Below are 16,135 nucleotides of genomic sequence, written 5' to 3' on the forward strand. Positions count from 1 at the left end.
ATGTTACCCTAGCAAGTGAAATTATTTGTTGAAATCAGAGAACAGTTGCTGCTTTTTTTTCAATACGGAGTTTTTTCTCTGTTGTTGAGGACAGTTATTTCCATGTTGTGTTTCCACTTCACTGTGGAATGTCCAAAAAATGGTGTGTATAATCTATTACTCTCTCTCTTTCTCTTGGTCCTTGAAAGCAAACATTTTTGCTTTCTTCAGAACTGTAAATTTTAAGTAGTTAAATAAACAATCAGAATCAGTTTCATGCTCCAGTATAATGTAACTGATATGTTGGCATTCCAAGCTAAGCATTTGCTTCATACCAAAACATTTTGAAATCTTAAAACACATCTTATAAATTTTTTGAAAGAACACAAAAATTTACTTGGCAGGATATCTTTTTTTTTTTTTTAAGTGCTATCATAAAAAGTGCTTCTAGTATTAGGTAAAGTTCATCAATTTCCTAATGTCTATTAGACATGTGTATTCTCCAGAATAATGAATAATAATTTTATTTTTTGTACATATTTCAGCCAGGAGCTATCATTAGTATATTAGCATAATCACAAGGTGAAGCTAGAACATTTACTGAACTGAGCCACATGCAGCTGTGCCATGCAGGTGGTTACAATATAAAATGAGATTGCAATTAAAGCTGAAATTAAAAAGAATTAATTATGAGGTATGATAAAATAAAAATTAGATAAAAAGGTTGAATGACACAGCATTATATATTAAAAGGGGAGGATAAATGCTTCTGCTTGCTATTTATGAGGATGAGACTCTGCAAATCTTGCAGAGATCGACAGTCATTTCAATTTAAGTTTCGACAGTGCTTCAAACTCTCATTAAATAACTGCTTATACTTAAACTGGCACTGATGTAAAAGGCAAGTATTGGATGAGAGGGTATTGTCAGTGTCCCCCTTTTTACTGTGCAAGGCCAGATTTTCAGGTTTATTGTTGTTGATATAAGATTCACATTTTTATAGTGTTTTTTTTTTTTTTTGGACCAAATATCCTGTTTGTCTTAAAAAGTATAAGTGAAGCAATAATATTGAACCTGGTAATCAACAGGGAGGGAGAGATGGGGACTGTTTATATTTTTGTGGATAGTTACCAGGAGGACATTTTGTTCATAGAGAAGAATTTAGGGACTAAACTGTATCTAGGATCTTTCTAATTGTCTCCAAGATGCCAGTGATGTATGGGATAGGGATTTGCACCACAGATTCAGGGTTCTTGATGCATCAGCTAGGAATTTGACTAAACAATAGGTGGGAGAGTCTTGAGTGGAACTCCTTCTTTGTAAATTTTTGTCAGGCCACAGAAATTTGGAGTTTTCCCAAATGGGTCTTCCTTCAGTTTTTTATGGTATCTTCATCCCAGCTGATCACTTTATTGAGTAGAGAATTCAGGTTATTAATTTTGCAATTGGTAAGGTTTTGAGTAATCTTTGGTAAGTGGCTTGATCTTGTAATAGAAAGAAATTTTTTTTTTGTTGTACTCAGTGGTGTTGATGATTACTGCAGCTTTTCCTTCATTTGCTCTTGTCTTCGTTAGCTGATTGGCATGCCTCAAGGATTTTAGGTCCTTGATTTTAGCTGAAGACAAGTTGAAAGTTTATTTTTCACTTGGTTAGAGTATAATAAAATTAGTTTAATCCTTTTTCCAAGTGTGAGCAAACAAAGATTGCTCCTGAAAGTATCTTCAGGACTGGGGTAAGGTGGTACAACACCAGGGCAACTCATTGCAAAGGTGGAGTAAGCTAACCAACACTCCTATCTCAGTATCTCCTATAATGCAAAACACATCTCCTTGAGGATATGTCTCATGTTATGCATTAAGGGAAGGGCCACTACCCAGACTAGTTTCGACCTTTATTGAGGACATATCCGCAAGGAGATACTGAGATAGGAGTGTTGGTTAGCTTACTCCACCTTTGCAACGAGTTTCCCTGGTGTTGTACCACCTTACCCCAGTCCTGAAGATACTTTCAGGCGCAAACTTTGTTTGCTCACACTTGGAAAAAGGATTAAACTACTTTTATTATAAGTTGAAGACAAGGTTGGTGGTGGTGTGTGTTTGGGGAAGGGGGTAGACTGAGTAGTATTTAGGTGGCTTTTAATCAGAGTTTATTAGCATCATCACTTGAAAGGATGGGTAAGTTCCTCTCATTGTTATGCAGGAAATCTAGGTATGGTTTTTTTAGCCACTATAGCAACATCATGTCCTTTGGCAAGTACCGAATTTTCTCCAGGAGTGAGGTAATGTCCAGATATATACATTTACTACCCATCTCTTTGTCAGGTTGATTAATGCAGTATTTTTCAAACTTTTCTGACTGCCAGCCATAGTAAAAAATACATTTTACATCTTGACCTGGCATGTGCTCTCACCCCCCCCCCCCCCTCTCTATATGTATAAAAGCTGAGAAATGATACCCCCGAGGGAACTGAGGTACAATAACAGGGAACCACAGCAAAGGGGTGGAGCAAGTCCCAAGCAAATTGCTGCCTTCTAAAAATCAGTTTCATATCTAGTGGTCCACATTAGACATTAAGCTGATAAGGACACATACTACATTCTTATATTAGCCAAAAAGCCAAGTAGCAAAAAATGTAGTATCTGTTCTTAGTTTAATATTTGATACAGGGTCCCCATATTCCCTTATATTAAGCTGATTTTCAGAAGGTTGCAAAGTTGTGTAGCCTTCTCCACCTTTGTCCCAAGTTGCTCTGGTGTTGGACTACTTCTAGGATCATCTCTTTCTCCATCGGAGAAAAAGGAAACACATGGGCATGCACACGTACACACACACACACACACACACACACACACACACACACACACACATATATAAACTGAAACTAAAGCTTCATAAAATGTATGTCCTTACTACATGTAATGAAAGAAAACAAAAACATAACAAAGTTAATATTAAACTTGAATTTTATTAACATAAAAAAAAATTCAAACAACGATAGCAGAAATTAGGAAATATTTAATACCATGGGCATGCTTGCCATAAAACAGAGATGATTCATTTTTATTCATAGGAATAAAATAGATAGGCATAGTGGAGCAGAACAGAGTTTTGCTCACTATGCCTATTCTGTTAGAAGATGAATGAAAATGTCTCTGTATAGTGATAACATCTCTACCCCAACAGACACCAAGTGCAAGAAAAACAAGTAGCTTTATTGTACTAGGCCACTAAGTGGGTAATGCATAATATACAGCCTCTCCTGGTCGTCAACATCATCTTCTCATGATATGGTCTGTTTCTATTAAAGGGGCTCTAGTGATAGTGAGTATTACTACTTACTGCTGCAAAGGAATTCATTTCTAGTTGGAGTAAATGAATTTCATCACCTGGTGAAATGCTACCTTGTTTATTGAAAACTCAGTGGTGTCGATGATTACCTGAAATGGTTATCACCATGTTTGGTTCCTTGAGCAAGGGGTCTGGAACCCCCCCCCCCCCCCACAACCTTCAACATGTAGTGTGAGTGATACATTTTGAGGGTGCACTAAACATTCTGCAGGGATCCAGTATTTTCCCCCATCTTCAAGGGTACAACAGTAAGTCAGTTCCACAGGCTGACTGCCTGTTGTCATTGTTGTTTTGTCCTTTGAAGAGTCTTAGATATTTCCACGTGCTCCTTGAACTGCTTTGGCTATTCAACGATTTTATTTGTATAGAGCTGTTGTTCAGGATTAGGGTCTATTGCTTGCAAGGCTGCTGTACAGGTAAAAATGTGAGTGAGTGTCAGTTCAATATTAGGGCAGTTATTGCAGTTTCTATATGTTCTTGTATGATTCATATCGATCTTCATTCCTCTAAAATGTCCTGTTCAGAGTCTTGTTATCGTGGTGGAGGTCTTTTTGTCAACATTGATTTTGGGAATTTGGTGGTGTAGCCCTGATTTTAGTGGAATTAGTTTAGAGACTGCTAGTTAGTGTACAGGAATGAACCAGATGGAAATGCATTGTTTAGGAGATGCCCTGATTATCTGGTGCTTAATCTTGCTGCCAACTACACTGCCAGGTTATGCCTGAGGGGGGGAGGGGAGGGCATGGTATGGGGGGCACTGTCGAGGCCATATTGTAGTTTGGAGACTGGATACCCTCTGTATGGGTGATATCTTAAAGAGTCTATTTTCTCATGCTGCATGTATAGTGGAAAAAAAAATCTCTCACACACACACACACACCAATAATAAATAAATTTCGTATTCACTTTACCAACATTCGTGGCATCAACAGTAACTTAAATTGCGTGAATCATCATCTTCAGTTATCCAAACCTGATGTTTTGTTTCTGATTAAACCCCATATTTCTATTAAACATTAAAATAACCACAACCCATCTTAACTATCTAAATTACATCCTATGACTCCTGCCATAAAGGAGGTGCTTTGCTTTTGTGCCTTCTGATATATGCCTTGAAAAAGGATGCCTAACCTAGAATCTCACCATTTTGACTTCCTGTGGCTTAAAATTTTGTTGCCCCATTTTGATTCATTTGTTGCTGCCTCTACCTTTCTCCCAGTTCTGAAAATCTTTCTAACCTCTTTGACTTATTATCTTCAAAGATCAATTTCATTCAGTCCAAATTTGCAAAAGAATGAAGTCATTCTTCTTGATGATTTCAATGTCCATAATTCTAATTGATTTCCTTTTTCGAATTTCACTGACCAAGCTGGAAGAGAGGCAGAGATTTTTGTTGCAAGCAGTGACCTGAAACAAATTGTTCATTTCTCTACCAGAATTTCTGACAATCTGAATCTCTTAATTCTCCTTCCAGATACGTTGTTTAGTTGACTGCTCCTTTTGATAATTCAGACTACAATCTTATCCATTTAACAGATAAGCTTAGGTGTTAATGGTTATTCATCTTATATTTTAATGTTATTAACAACACCAAATGAACTATTTTATAAAATAAAACCAGTTTGTGTTAAACCACCCTGCATTTATGGATTACCAAAAATCCACAAATCTAATATCCCCCTATGCCCTATAGTTGATAACATAGATAGTCCCATGTATAAACTTGTGCAACAGTTAGTGAAGTCTCTTGTCCCTCTTATTGGCAACTCCTCTACTTTTGTAAAAAAATTCAGTCCATTTCAAATCACTAGTTAAAAATCATATCCTTAAAAATTCAGACATAATGGTTAGTTTGATGTCATCTCTTTATTTACCAGTGTACCACTTATAGATACTCTTGATTTCATCAAGTCTAAATTTCCCCCGATAGAAAAAGCCATCAAAAGCCTGAATTGTGGAAAGGCAGCTGGAGTAGATGATATTTGACCAGAAATGCTCAAGTATGGAGGTATAAAAGTCTTACAGTAGTTGCACTGCATAGTTCAGAAGGCCTGGACAGAGGGACGAATTCCAGATAATTGTAGTAGTGTTCTCATAGTACCTATATATAAATAGGGAAATAAAACTGAATGTGAGAATTAAAGAGGTATTTCATTACGGAGTGTTCCTGGTAAGATATATGCAAGTATACTTAAGAAACAGTTGAGAAGGATTGTGGAAGAGAAGCTTGGTGAAGAACAAGTTGGATTCAGGCCAAATAGAGGCTATCAGAATCAGATTTTCACTTTATGACAGATAGTTGAGAAATCATGGGAATATAACACTGATCTGTATGTAAGTTTTGTAGATCTCAAAAAGTCGTATGACAAGGTGCCAAGAGAGAAGCTATTCAAAACGCTACAGTTATATCGTGTTAATGGGGCATTATATCAAGCATTAAGGCTTTATATGAGTTTTAAGTCAGCGGTTAGTATTGAAGGAGGTACAGGAAGGTGGTTTAATATTAAATCTGGTGTCAGACAAGGATGTACAAGGATTATCCCCTCTGTTATTCATTATCTATATGGATCACATTATGAAAGAAAGTGGTATTAAACCTGATATCAAAATTGGAGGTGTTAATCTCATCTCTTTGCTTTATGTGGATGATGTTATACTTCTAAATAAATCTGCTACAAGTCTGCAAGATTCTCTGACTAAATTGAATAACTGTTGTAATAGATGTGGTATGACGGTCAGCATTAAAAAGACAAAGACAATGAAAATAGGCAGAATCATTGAAAATATCAACTGCATTGTGAATATAGAACCTATAGAACAGGTAAAACATTTCAGCTACTTAGGCATGATTTTTAGCGAAGATGGTAAATTACATATGGAAATAGACAACAGAATTAGTAACGCTGGTATGGTAGGAAGTCAACTGAATAAATTCATGTGGAATAAGAGAGAAATTAGTCGGAACACTAACATAGCTGTATACAAGACGGTGTTCAAACCAATTTTAACTTATGGATCTGAGAGCTGGGTTAGAAGTAAAATAGTTGACCTAAGACTAGAGACTGCAGATATGGCATCAATGGCAATATGATATTAAAAATCAGGATATTAGGAAAGAACTTGATATCATCAGCATCCGGGAATGCAATAGCAGAACTAATCTCAGGTGGTATGGTCACTTAAGTAGAATGGGAGAGGAAAAATTAGCAAAACAAGTGTTTTCAGGAAAAAGACATAGAGGAAGACCAAGATATATGTTGATTGATAGTAAAAAGTGCCTTAGAAGACAGAAATATAAGACCTGACAATATTGGAGTCTTTACAGGTAACAGACTGATTCGGAGGAAAATTGTAGATAGGAAATTAGTAATGGTGTAAATTTTTCATGTAGTACTATCATACCCTGTACACCTCTTGAGGGTATATATCAGGAATTTGATAATGATGATGGAAAAATCTACTAACAGATTCATGGTATTGCTACAGATTCCCCCCCATCTAGCAAACTTTTACATGGAACACTTTGAAAACAAGGCACTTGCCACAGCTACATACAAGCCCCCTAGTGTGGTTATGTTACGTCAATGATGTTTGCCATTTGTCCCCATGGACAAGATTTGGAAGTGTTTGTCACCTACCTAAACAGCCAATACCCCAAAATCCACTTCACAGTAGAAAAAGAATCTAATAATTGTTTACCTTTTCTTGACACTTTAGTCACCTGCCTTTCAGATGGATCACTATTTTTTTCCATTTATAGTAAACCAAGACACACAGGAAGATATCTACATAAACAATCACATCATCATATAATAAATTTAGTTTTATTATATGATGATGTGGATAATTTAATAATAAAGTGTAAGCAAACAAAGTTTGCACCTGAAAATATCTTCAGGACTGAGGTAAGGTGGTACATCCCTTGGCAACTTGTAGCAAACGTAGACCAAGCTCTCATCACTCCTTGTCTAAGTATCTTCCATAATACAAAGCACATCTCTTTGCAGACATGTATACTGCCATGCATTAAGGTAGGGGCAACTACCCAGACCGGTTTCGACCTTTATTGAGGTCTTGTCAGTGGGAGGCAGACCAAGAGTGATGATGCTAAGGCAAAAGCAATGAAGAGGTTATATTTACCTATACGAGTTGCCAGCCGGTGTACCACCTTATTATTAAATTACTCTGGATTTAGAGAAAGATGTTGGAAGTTTATTTTGCAATTGGTTAGACTATAATAAATTTAGTTTAATCCTTTAGTTTTTAGTTTAATCCTTGATTAAACTAATTACTCTGGATTTAGAGAAAGATGGATGTTTATTTTGCACTTGGTTAGACTATAATAAATTTAGTTAATCCTTTAGTTTTTAGTTTAATCCTAAAGGATTAAACTAAATTTATTATAGTCTAACCAAGGGCAAAATAAACTTCAAACCTCTTTCACTAAATCCAGAGTAATTTAATAATGAGGTGGTGCACCTGTTGGCAACTCGTATAGGTAAATATGACCTCTCCATTGCTTTTGCCTTAGTATCACCACTCTGGGCCTGCCTCCCATTGATGAGACCTTAATAAAGGTCGAAACCAGTCTGGGTAGTGGCTCTTCCCTTATGCATGGCATAAGGGAAGAGCCACTATGCATGGCAGTATACATGTCTGCAAGGAGATCTGCTTTGCATTATGGGAGATACTGACACAAGGAGTGACGAAAGCTTGGTCCACCTTTGCTACGAGTTGCCAAGGGATGTACCACCTGAAGATATTTTCAGGTGCAAACTTTATTTGCTTACACTTGGATAAAGGATTAAACTAAATCTGTTATAGTCTAACCAAGTGCAAAATAAACTTCCAAAATCACATCATCATCCAGTCGATTAGTATGGCATTTTAAAAACACACAGAGTCAGAGCTATTTGTTCTTATGCTACAGCTCTGTCCATAGAACTCGAATATCTGCACCATATATTCCTGGCTAACAGTTACAGTTCCTACAAAATAGATAAAATACTACATAGCCCCCATTACCCCTCCCTTCCCTAATGCACAGGAACACAACATTACCATTTCTGTTCCCCATCAGAGGTACATCAGAAAAGATAGCCAAAGTACTGATGAAACATGCCCTTCGCACCACACTCAAACCTCATGTTAAATTAGCAACTCTTATCTGCTCGCCTAAGGATAAACATCATACTCTAGCACACCCTGGAGTGTATGAAGTTCCCTGTGACTCAGCCTATGATGGGCAGATAGAAAGATTTGTTAACATCTGCTGATCTGATTCTGAGAGCCTCTATTTGGCCTGAATCCAGCTTGTTCTTCACCAAGCTTTCTTCCACAATTCTTTTCAACCGTTTCTCAAGTATACTTTCATTAAATCTTGCCAGGCACACTCAGTAAGGAAGTACCTCTGTAATTCTCACATTCAGTTTTATGTCCTTTTTTTTATATGGGTGCTATGAGAGCTCTACTCCAATCATCAGAATAGATGATTAGAATAGACTTTGTATTTCTGCCCAGTGCAGTGCAACCACTGTAAGACTTTTATACCTCCATACTTCAGCATTTCTGGTCGAATATCATCTACTCCTAATTAGAAGAAACACACACATAAACCACAGTGAAAATTATTTAATTGTAAATATTTCATCCTAAGTATCTTAGGACATCATCAGTACAGTATTTAAACAAATATAGGAATAACATACAGTTAGGGCGCATGATTACAATAGAATCTCATGAAATGTGCATAACATGCTAAATAGTACAAGAGGAAAAAAAAAATTTTTTTTTTTTTGCGACTGAATCTCCAAGGTTTGGTTTCTGTTCTCAAACTCTTTCATTTTTTCGTCAATAATCTTTGTGTGTTTTATTCTACAGATCATATCTGAGAGCTGCTGAACTTTTATTCACTTTAAAACTTTCTTACATGTTCTTCTTTTCAAAATGAAATTAAATTTTATCCTGCCAAAGACTAAATAGTGATCACTTCCAATTTCAAATCCTTTGTATACTCTTGTGTTCTGCACCAAGGAGAAAACATCACTATCAACAATAACATAGTCAATGAGACTTTTCTTATTCCTTGCCTCTTCTCTCCATGTGAATTTGTGCACATTTTTATGTTGGAACATTGTGTAAATAATAATCAGTCCATGCTCCGAGCAGAAATCCAACATGTATTTGCCATTATTATTAGCTTTGCTGTTTTCTTTAAATTTTCCCAAAATATTTTTGTATCTCTGACAATTATTTCCTACTCTGCTGTATAGATCCCCAACAAGGACCAACTTTTCCTTTTTCATTGTGTCAGTTGCTTTTTCTAAAGCCTCAAAAAATTCCTCCACTTCTACCTTAGTAGAACCTTCTGTGGGACCATAGGCACAAATAAGTCTCATTGTCCAGTTCCCGATTCTGATATTTACCCACATCACTCTACTTAAGACTGCCTGCCATTCAAGAAGATTAGCCTCGTATTTTGTGTTGAATACTATGGCTACTTCTTCTTTTCCTTGATTGTCATTTCCTGAATATAACATTTTGTATTTATTGTTCAGAAAGTTCTCGCCAGTTTTTGTCTTTTTTGTTTTTTCAGTCACTCCTATTATGTCGATCTGCTACTTATCTAATTCTTCAGCTAACTCAATTTCTTTGCCATTCAGGCTTCTTATGTTGATAGTACTGATCTTTAACTCTGGTGATGTTGAGTTGGGGTGTGTTTTAAGATTTGTTCCAGTAGCTGACTTTTCGCTGTTTGCCATGGTTCCCTGGCAAAAACAACATGGGCCTTGTTTTACTGGGTGTCGCCCCAGCCAACATGAAATTCTGTCATGATGTATTTTTGGTTTAAGCCAATAAGAATACAGTTTGGTCGGCTAAATCCCAAATTGTCAGCCCATCCTCGTTCATCGGTATCCAGGTAGATACCTAACAGAGTGCACCACGAGAAGGTGAGAATTGGACATTAGGTCAGAAGCCCTGGTCAGTTCTCCGCATTCCTTTAAAGGCTATGTGGAGGTCTCCTCTCAGTTACAACTTTGACCCATAAGCATCCCCATATTAAATTTAGATATATGAAATTTAGCTCTTTGCTTTATGCAGATGATGATGATGGTCTAATAAACACATCTAGTGCAATTCTCTCCAGTCCTATTCATCATCTATATCAGGCCTGCACAACATTCGGCTGCATGCGGCTCACAATGCTATTTATTTTGACCCGTCTGCCTGATTGAAATTATTTAATCATATGACGATTAGACAATTTTTTCCTAGTGTTAAATTACGTTTTTACTGAGACTGCATGTTACGTTCATGCGATTAATGTTAATCATGTTTCTTTCAACTTCACAATAAATTGCATTTGGAGTTATTCCCACTGTTCGTATTTAATAACAAACTATTACACTCGCTTCGAGGTTTTGTTAGTGCTAGTGTCGCCGCAGAAAAATTCAAAGAGACATTTCCGTGATAACGACTTGATCTCTAGAAAGAGAATGAATCGTATTACACAAAGTTGGCCGTGCCTTTGTAGCGTTTTTCATCATTAGCTTTTTGCAATTAATATTGTCAATCTCGACACAATGAGCTTAAGTTAAAAGCATAAAATAGATTCGGAACATCGAGCATTTAACCCTGAGTGGACAAACAAATATTTTTTTACATCGTTTGAGGACAAAATAGTGTGCATTGTTTGCCGGGAATCTATTGCTGTGCCAAAAGAGTACAATCTGAGATGCCATTTTGAATCGAAATATCTTAACCTTGGCAAGTTGGATGCAAGTGAAAATCAAATAAAAGCAGCAAAGTTATTGAAAGTCCTTATTAGTGAGCAACAAGCCTTAAAAATGTGACATCGGCAAATGAAGTTGCCACAAAGGTAAGCTGAAAAATATCACAAGAAATAGTTTGTGCTGGTAAATCATTTACTGAGGGAGAGTTGATAAAAAAGGGTCTGATGATTGCCGTTTCCGAATTGTGTCCTGATAAGAAAAATAATTTTGAAAATATCAGTTTGTCCGGTATGACTGTTCAGCACAGGGTGGCTGATATTGCCGTGGATCTTAAAGATAACCTGCAAAAATCAGCTAGTGAATTTGTCTATTATTCGCTTGCTGTGGATGAAAGTACTGACGTGAAAGATACTGCACAGCTTTTAATATATGTAAGAGCCATTAATAAAAATTTGAGATGACAGAGGAGCTTGCTGGTTCGTGTTCAAAGAAAGGAAGCACAACAGTAAAGGAGATTGCAGAAAATGTAAAGATGTGTGTAACCGAAAAACTATCCTTAAATTTTAAGAGTTTAGTAGCAGTTTGCACTGATGGTGCCCCATCTATGCATGCAAAAAATGTTGGTGCTGTAACATTTATTGAACAGTATGCAGGTAAACTATTTATAAAAATTTCACTGCCTAATTCATCAGCAGGTGTTATGTTCAAAGGTTTTGCAGTTTGATCATGTGATTAAAGTAGTATTTTCTCTGGTCGACTATATTCGAGCTCGGAGTTTGAAACACAGAATGTTTCAGATGTTTCTAGAAGAAAATGATGACGAGTACTGGGATCTACCATACCACACTGATGTACGTTGGTTGAGCTACAGTAAAATTTTGTCATGCTTTGTCGCTCTAAAAAATGAACTAGTTGAATTTTTGGTATCTAAAGTAGATATAGAAAAATTCCCAGAAATAATGGATGAAGATGGAATCAAGATTTATTTTTCTTGTGTGACATTTTGGGTCACTTGTATGACCTTAACTTACGGCTTCAAGGAAAAAATAAGATTGCTAGACTCCTTAGACCACATAAAATAAGAGTGGCCTTTAAACCTACAAAAATGATTAGACGATTCTTAAATCTCCAAAAGATAGCCATCCCTTCTCCAAACACGCTGGAGTTTATTACATACCCTGCTCATGCGGCTTGAATTACATCAGCCAAACTTTAAGGAGCCTTGAAATTAGGCAAAAAGAACACATAGGTGACGTCAATAATAACAGAGAAGAAAAATCGGGGTTAGCTTTTAATTTCTCAAGAACGAGCCATACCACAGAGTGGGATAGAAGCACAATTCCTTACATGGAGGAGAACTTCCACTCCCGAATTTTTAAGTAGGCCACAACAGTTGCACGCTGTATACAAAACCTTAACAGGAACCAAGGACTAATCCTTTAGATCCCCCAACTCACCAGAACTGAATTATAGTGCCAACTATAGAACGTTCCTAAATAACAACAAGTGATATCATGCACGCTCTATGCATGTATTGTATGCTCTCTGTTCTTTGTTTAATATAATTGGAATCAGTTGATTATAGTCTGTAACAGTTTTTTTTACTTTTTAGTGCCTTACATCAGTTATGTACCCTGAAAATGCCAACAGTCTTAGTTGGTGAAACGGCGTTCATCTTTAAGTGATATCAATTTAGAGGACATATTAAGAATGTCCATTTCAAACGTGACACCAAACTTTGATAAAATAGAGGCAACAAAGAAATGCAATGTGTCACATTTCTGATTCAATCACTGATATTTCATCGAGAATAAGTATGATATTCTCAGTGAAATTAGTACTAAACTTCGTGTTTATGATTAAATGGTTTTTATTTAAGAATTTTGCAGCTATATCTGTTTGTAAATAATTTTGATTATAATTTTAATTGTAACTCTCTAAAAAATTTAAATATGCATATTAATTAGTATTTACTGTAGACCTAACAAATTTACTTAAGTTTAGCTGAGGTGGACTAGACTAAGATTCAAGGTCCAAAGTGATCTGTCCCTTGGTTAGGTGGTCCAAGTTTGGTTTGGCCCTCAAAGACAGTCAAGTTGTGCAGGCCTGATCTATATGGATCATATTATGAAAAAAAAATTGGCATCAGGCCTGATATTAGAATTGGAGATGTCCAACTTGGCTCTCTGTTTTATGGAGATGATGTTGTACTAATAAACACATCTAGTGCCATTCTTCAGGATTCTCTAGCTAAATTGAATAATGACTGTAACGAATTTGGCATGAAAATCAGCAGTAAGAAGATCACAAATATGAATATAGGCAGAAACATTGAACACATCAAATGCAATCTGAATGGAGAGCCTATAGAACAAGTAAAATATTTTAGCTATTTAGGAAAGTTTTTAGTGAAGATGGCAAGTTATCGCTGAAAATAGATAACAGAATAGGCAAAACTGGTAGGAATTAGCCAAAACACCAAACTAGCAGTATGGATATGAGAGTTGGGTTAGAAATAAAGCCCTCGATATATATCGAGGGCTTTATTTCTAACCCATCTCTCTCTCTCTCTATATATATATATGCTATTATGGACATTGGAAAATGGATGTCAGTTCACTGTCAGTAAATGTAAAGTCATGCACTTTGGCTTGATTAGATATCCAATGTTTAATTATATTGGTGGGATTATGCTAAAAGAAAGCGATTAGGCTAGTGATCTTAGTGTTAGAGTGTAGTAGATAGGAATTTGAAGTTCAGGGTCATGTAGCAAAGATTGCAAATACAACTCAAAATAATTTCAATGATGAAACATACTTTCACATTTAAAGATAAGGATGTAATTTTGCTTCTTTACAAGGCATTGATAAGATCTCACTTGGACTAAGGTGTGCAGGTCTGTTTTCCTTTGTTTCTGTGGTGAATTTGATACAGTGGAGAGAGTGGAAAAGAAAGTGTTAAAAATTATACCAGGATTGTAGAATATTGATTATGAAGATAGATCGAGAATTTGTAGATTTGCAGACACCAGCAAACAGGAGAAAGAGGGATGATATGATTTGAGATTAACCAACTTCTGAAAGAGTCATACAGGATTTCAGCTGATAGAATTTTTCATTTTATAGAGGGTGGGGAAAGGACAGTTGGTCATTGATATCAATAATGATATATATCAAAACCTTGATAACATTGATATATTTTTAGGAAACCCATAACAGTTCTTCTGTATAGAACTGCTTAGCAGTTCAGGTATTGTGAAGTTATCAGATAGTGGATGGATGCAGGAGGTATAAATGAAGAACTGCATAGCAGACAAATTTTATTATTGTTTTGGCATTCTAGACTTGTCCAGTTTCCCAGATATAGATGGCTTACTTTTATCAGGCTAATATTTATCTACAGATTTAGGGTAGTATTGGATGGCCAGTGTCCATCTCTTCTTTTGAAAAAATTATATGATGTCTAGCATCATATAATATAAATTATAGAGTCTAGCACATCATATAGTTTGTTAGAATCATTCAGTGTGAATCATTCAATTATATATCTCTGCCATAATTCGATGAGAACCCACATAATAAGTGGGTTCTCATTGAATTGGACCTTTCTGGAATTGTTTCTGGAGTGAGACTTAGTTGTGTGACTGATGCACTATATGTAGTAGTATTTGTAATCAAAGTTCAGGCATGGGAAATTATCAGATGGTGGATGGATGCAGAAGGTAACAAATAAAGAACTACTTAGCAAAGTAAACTACAAATAGAATTTAATGTGGAAAATAATTCAAAGAAAAGTAACATTTTTGGACCTATCTGCAGAATGGATGACAGTGGAAAGATCAGAACCTTGAAGCTTGATATAATGGACAGTATAAACATAAGAAAGTAGACAAGATAGTTGATGGAGGAAAACTTTAGGAATAGCAGAAAGAGTTTGCAGGATTTGAGCCACCTGACAATGGATAGACAAATTGTCAAGAATCATGAAGCAAACATTATTCACCAACAAGCATTGGACTCAATGGCACTGATGATAATTTATTTTTCCTTCTTCCACTTATATGTTCAGGAGTAGGTGGTTGAGCTCCCTGCCAGTAGACACATTTACCTTTCTTTGCACATTGCAAAATTTCTTATCATGCTCTTTACTACCACATCCGGCACAGATGGTATAGCCACAACAGTTATTATGGACATGCCTATATTTCTGACATTTAAAGCATCAAGTAAAGTAGCAGTAGTATCAGTTAATTTTAACAGACTATGTCTATGTATTTAATAAAATTTCTTTTTAATTGCTTGAGTAATTTTATGGAAGGGCACAGTGAATAACATTCAATTTTTTTTTAGTCTCTCTCTCCCCCCCCCCCCCCCCTCCCATCCTTTCTTGCCATTTTCTCCCATCTGTTTTTGTAGTGGCCAGTCAGTGTGTACTGCATAATGTCATATGAATTCACTGGCCACATATTTTTATGGATTCTTGCCTAGGTCCCTTGCCAATATTGCTGTCATCATGTGTTTCAGCTACTAAAAATATCGGAAATTTTTTCAATGTTTTCTTCTGCCTTTCCCGTAAGATCTTCCATGTAATAAAACAACTTTTTATTTCAGACTTGTTTGATTATGATACAGACAAATGGTAAATGTTAATATTATTCAATTTCACTGCTCTAAATAATTAAATTTGATTCTTGATCACATTTATATTATTATTTATTTATAGTAATTCATTATATATAACAGTAAAATATTTTTATGAATGATTACGACAATGAATATTTCACTTGAATAAATAGTGAAATATATATTGGTTAATTGAGTAGATTGATAGTTAAATTTTAAGAATGTACAGTTTTTTCAGCTTAAATTGGAATGCTGTGTATTTGATCAGTAAGAATGCATTGAGGGTTATGGCATAAATGAGACTTTTGTTGATGGTCAACAAGGAGCTAAAGCTTAGAGGACACAAATCAAAAATTCTGATGACACATACTAATAATAAAAGTGATAATGCATTAGCATGTAAAAATAATTATACATGGGACATCCATAAAGTAAGTTCTGATGGACTGTCAG

At 35.8% G+C, this 16,135-nt stretch overlaps 1 protein-coding gene and 1 pseudogene across 3 annotated transcripts in view; one reads left to right on the forward strand and one right to left on the reverse strand.

Moving 5' to 3' along the window:
- The window catches only part of Epg5 (ectopic P-granules autophagy protein 5), a 923,436-nt gene that overhangs the window by 154,702 nt on the left and 752,599 nt on the right, over positions 1 to 16,135 (forward strand). The window lies entirely within an intron of this gene.
- Positions 2,426 to 2,607, reverse strand: LOC150104533 (U2 spliceosomal RNA; annotated as a pseudogene).

This window comes from Typopeltis vanoorti, chromosome 7 (assembly GCF_054136105.1).
Source record: "Typopeltis vanoorti isolate ZY-2024b chromosome 7, IOZ_Tvanoo_1.0, whole genome shotgun sequence".
NCBI lineage: Eukaryota > Metazoa > Arthropoda > Arachnida > Uropygi > Thelyphonidae > Typopeltis > Typopeltis vanoorti.